The sequence below is a fragment of the Octopus bimaculoides genome, chromosome 8 (assembly GCF_001194135.2).
Source record: "Octopus bimaculoides isolate UCB-OBI-ISO-001 chromosome 8, ASM119413v2, whole genome shotgun sequence".
NCBI classification, from domain to species: domain Eukaryota; kingdom Metazoa; phylum Mollusca; class Cephalopoda; order Octopoda; family Octopodidae; genus Octopus; species Octopus bimaculoides.
In genome coordinates, this window is record NC_068988.1 from 52,066,200 (window position 1) to 52,071,674 (window position 5,475).

The window sequence follows — 5,475 nt, forward strand, 5'->3', positions numbered from 1 at the left end:
GAGTGTTTATTGAGCGAAAACACCTAAAGCTCCACGAGGCTCCAGCAGGGGATGGTGGCAAACCCTACTGTACTCTTTCACCACAACTTTCTCTCACTCTTACTTCCAGTTTCTGTTGTGCCTGTAATTCAAAGGGTCAGCCTTGTCACACTGTGTCACGCTGAATATCCTTGAGAACTACGATAAGGGTACACGTGTCTGTGAAGTACTCAGCCACTTGCACGTTAATTTCACAAGCAGACTGTTCCGTTGATCGGATCAACTATAACCCTCAGTGTCGTAAGCGACGGAGTGCCAACAACATTTGACAGAGCAATCTGAATGCTAAAGGGTTCAACTCTGAAATTAAAGGGGGATAACTAAATACAAGACATTTGAAGCTGGAATATACATCATATATCCTGGGGAGCACAGTTCCCTTAATTTCTTTCTAGTCTTCACAGGTCACCTGTATTCAGGGCCCACATCTCTCCACCATGGAAGTTATTTTTTTATAAGGGTAAATGGTGCAAACAAGGTGAGGTACTTTGTTACAGGCCCAAAAGAAAGTTATTAAAATTTGAACTCGCCACTACCTCTCTTCCTCTGACTCGGGTAACCATGTATTTCTTCTATAGAAACACACCTGTTTCTGTCCCTCTATCATAGATTAACTTCTTATCACCTGGTACAAAGTCACCTTCGTCAATACCATTCCCTCTCGCAGTTAAGAGATCTTTGTTGTGCAAGTTACTTAGTGACCTCGCTGGTACTGGTGCTTTGTAAAAACCATCCAGTACATGCTGCAAGGTAGCTGACATCAAGAAGGGCATCCCAGCCATAGACGCAATGCCAAAGGAGATAGTAGAGCTAGGTGCAGTCTTCTGGATTGCCAGTTTCTACCAAACCCAACCCATGCCAGCATGAAAAATGGACATTAAATGATGATGATGATGATAACAACGACTATGTACTCAGTAATCCAGATATTATAATTCACAAAGCTGAACTGGCCAATCTTTAAAAAGAAACTGAGAAAGCTGAAGTTTATTAATTTAAAAAATTATTTTACTTTGAAAAACATGACACTACTTGTGATAAAACAAACTGTGATAACAGAAACTAATAACTAAAAATTCATTTTGTTTTTAGTCTTTTTTATATTTCTGAAATAGTACAAATAGTTTCATTATATGTGAAACAGAGAGAAACATTATGAAAGTCTATAATGAACACATGAACACTTTCACACTCGATTGAATTAATTCGACTTGGCATGTCAGGTCAGAAAGGTTGTCAGTCTGGCATTCCAATTCAAGTAACCTGCCAACCATTGTTCTATAATTTGACATAGCACAGAGTTTGTGTGGGAACACATTAACAAGAATTTAGCTAAGATCTATAATGCAGTGTGCTGGATTGATCCAGAACATTTTCAAGAAAATGAAAGAAAGACTTAACATTTTGTGTGATTAAATGAAATACATTAGTGTGTTTTTGATAAAATACCCACCATTGGCATATGTGATTGATAAAATATCCCTCGTTGGCATGTAGTGGATAAGGACCAATGTTTCTATGAGAATAAAAGCTCTGAATTTTCATGAGTCTAACGTGGCTGTAAACTGGGGAAAGGACTTAGTTTAAAATTTCGAGTATGATGTCAGATCAAAATATAGTTATACAACAAAGTTGTATAGGAGCTCCTTCCCAACTGTCAGCATACATAATACTTCTTTTGATCAGGGAGAAAGCCAATTTTCATATTACAGATGTGCATTCATTTGATGTGATCCAAGTATATCAGAAATATACTTTTTTTTTTAAGAAGAAACCTTATGGAGCCTCCAAGAATATTAAGAGGGAAAGAAATGATATTCTCAAACTGGAGGTCTGGCACAATTGTTTGCAACAAAGTGAACACCACTAAAAGCACCAAAGGTGCCATCAGATGGGGGTGTTGAACAAGGAAACAGGTTGTGTTTATAAGAATTGAACAGCTTACAGAATGGCTGGTGTTTATGATTCATTTGAGCTGAAAAACCTACTTCCCAGACCATGAACTATTTCTGCCTTTCTTCACAGTGCTCTGCAGACAGCTGAGATTCTATTTCTCATAAGGATGTTTCACACACATTTTGTAAATCCAAACCAGCAAAACTCGGATTAGGCCATTCACCCCACAAGAATCCACTCTGTAAGGGCCAATCTATTTGAGCCCTGATGAATTCAAAGCATGCTTTACAGTTCTCCCCAGATATTATTGGCACTCTGCTTATGATGCACCCCAATTAATCCAGATCACTTGGTTCATTTGCAGACAGTTCTCATTGATTGCTTTACTACTGTGCAAGTCTTCATTCTACTTGATATCAACTGCAGACATTCGGCATTTGACTTCTAACATTCTGTGAATAAATGTCTCTGCTGTTGAGGATGTTTTTAATGGTTTAACACATCAAGGACAATCATGATGACAGTGTCTCTGTAGGTGATACAGCTTTCACATAAGCAGTATGACAACACCTGAGACACAAAGTAATGCTCTGTAATAAACAGTGTTCTTGTGTAGCAGAAAAATGTGAACCTGCTTCCTAGATGATAAATAAACCCAGTCAGTTTCACATTTTGTGTTGCAACTAGTATAATACTGTAACAATGCACGATGATTTCATCATGAATTTTAATTAAAGTTTGCAACTTTTTACTTGTGGTTCTAAATTAATGGAGTTTTGAAATTTAAAACCATGGAAGACTTTTGAAAAAATTATTCAAATTAAATATTATCAAATAATTTTTTATAATTTGCTTTAAGCGCTGATAAATTTCTTCATATTATCGATATGTATTAATTATATTATTTGAAAACTATAAAAAAATTCAAAAATCTACTTAATGGTTCTAAATTCATAGCAGCCAGTATGACTGTGTGTGTCTTTCAGCTTTTATTTGTGTGGCCATGCTGAAGCACCTCCCTGAAGGTCAAACAAATCAACACCGGTACTTATTTTTCTTTAAGTTTGGTGCTTATTATAAAGGTTTATTTTACTGAACCATTAAGTTACAGGGACATAAACAAACCAACACACACATATGTACATACAATGGGCTGCTTTCTGTTCCTATCTACCAAATCCATTCACAAGGCTATAGGAGACTCTTGCCCAGATGTTGCACAGTAGAACTGAACCCCAGACCACATGATTGGGAAACCAGCTTCTCAACCACATGGCAACACGTGTGTGTGTGTGTGTGTGTGCGTGTATATATATATATATATATATATATATATATGTGTGTGTGTGTATATACTGTAACTAACTTGGGGCAGAATAGGGATTGCTCCTCCTATGTATCATGTTGCACAGTAGAACTGAACCCAAGACCACATGACTGGGAAACAAGCTTCTCAACCACACGGCAACACATGTGCAAACATATATACCATAACTAACTTGGGGCAGAATAAGGGCTGGTCCTCTTATGTATCATATTCCAAGTGACCATGACAGATGATAAACTGTTGTTGCCAAATTAGGATGTTTTACTGTTATAAAAACATACACCTTCATAAATATCACATTTATAAACCAATGAGGATGCCTCCATGTAGTCACTCAATCAACTAGAGATAACAGCTAAATTTTCCTTCAAATCACACATTATTGACTGAGACAAGAATGACACATGTAGGATAATGTGGTTTTGGATGCATTATGTATGAAAATAAAACTGGATGGTCATGGATGGGATTCTTCGATCATAAGTCTGCCTCATCAGAGCTGACCAAGAAATAAACAACATCACATTTACTTTTTGGATAATTCATGAGTCACTAAGCCCTCAGTGGATAGACTGATAATATTCTATTACTGTCCAAATTAGCAAAGTATCATCCTTTCATTTGATATTTATAACAAGAAATAACTTCAAGAATATAAATATAGATTAACAGCTTTTTTTCTTTTTTCCTATAAATATGAGCATGACTTGAGACAGGTATGTAGTTGTATATTTATACATTCATATGTATAGTGTCTCTTTCTCTTCTTAGCACTCTCTCTCTATTCCACTCTTTGTCTCTCTTTTTTTTCTTTTTTCTTTTTAAACCTTTCTTTGTCTAACTTCCTTCCATTGCTTGTCTGTCTTGCCTCCATGCAGACCAGTTCACTCCTCGAACAAAAATCAATACTAATGAAAAAATAAAAACTAAAAAACAAAAACACACTCTTGCTCTTGGAGGCAAACATTTTGGCGGCTACAAATATGCTTTCACACGTTAATATTACACAAACCTTCCTAGCTGACAATACACATACATATTCAAAACATACAACTGCACATTCAAAAATTTATACACACATATCTTCAAACCCACACATATGTATATGTACACACACACACACACACACATTCAATTATTTGAAGCTTCAATCTGTTACTAATAAATAAACTATATAAACTATACAATTATTGAGTATTCTCTCATTTATACATATGAACATACACGTACACGCATATACGCATGTAGATAGAAGCACACATGCACACATTCACAAACACATATATATATGCATGACAACGCCTATACTATTATAAGTGTACACACTTACGTTTATAGATGCTCACGACTTCTCAGGCATACACTGATGTCATCACATACATGTCACTGTAACCACATACACATACTTACACACATACACATATATATACATATATAACATACACATGCATATACTTAAGTATGCATATAGGTACATGAACCATATGTACATACACTCACACACACACATACATGTATATAAATAACCATATGTACAAGCATTGTATAAAAATCTGTAGTTACATCTCTTTTCTTTATGTAAAATTTACAGTATGGGTTAAAGTAGTACACAGCTTGTAATGACACACACTGAGCAACAGCAGCTGTAATCGTCGTGGTGTTGGTGGTAGTGTTGATGATGGTGGTGATGGTGGTGGTGGTGATGGAGTTAGGAAAGAATGGATACTGAAGTTGACGGGAGTGGATGTAGTAAAATTAGTAACAACTATGATTACATAAGTAGTAGTAGTAGTAGTAGTTGTGGTGATGGTGGTGGTTGATTTAGTAGACGTAACAGAGGTAGTGTAACTCTGATGGTGGTAGTGCTGGTAAAAGTAGGATAAGTGCTAGTAGTTGCAGTGGTGGTGTTGAAAACAGTATAGTAGTTGCAACTAATAACAGTTGTGGTAGAAGTACTGTCAATGTTGATGGTGGTGGTGGTGGTGATGGTAGTGGTGAGGTTGTTAACAACAGTGGTTGGAAGGAGGGGTTGGACGTATTGGTATCATTGATACAATTGGCTGTATCAGAGAAGCTCACTGACAATGGTAAATAGTAGTAGTAATATTAGTAGGAACAGTAACAGTAGTAGTGGTGGTAGTAGCAAGAGTAAAAGTAGTAGTAGTAGTAGTAGTAGTAGTAGTAGTAGTAGTAGTAGCAGTAGTAGTAACAGG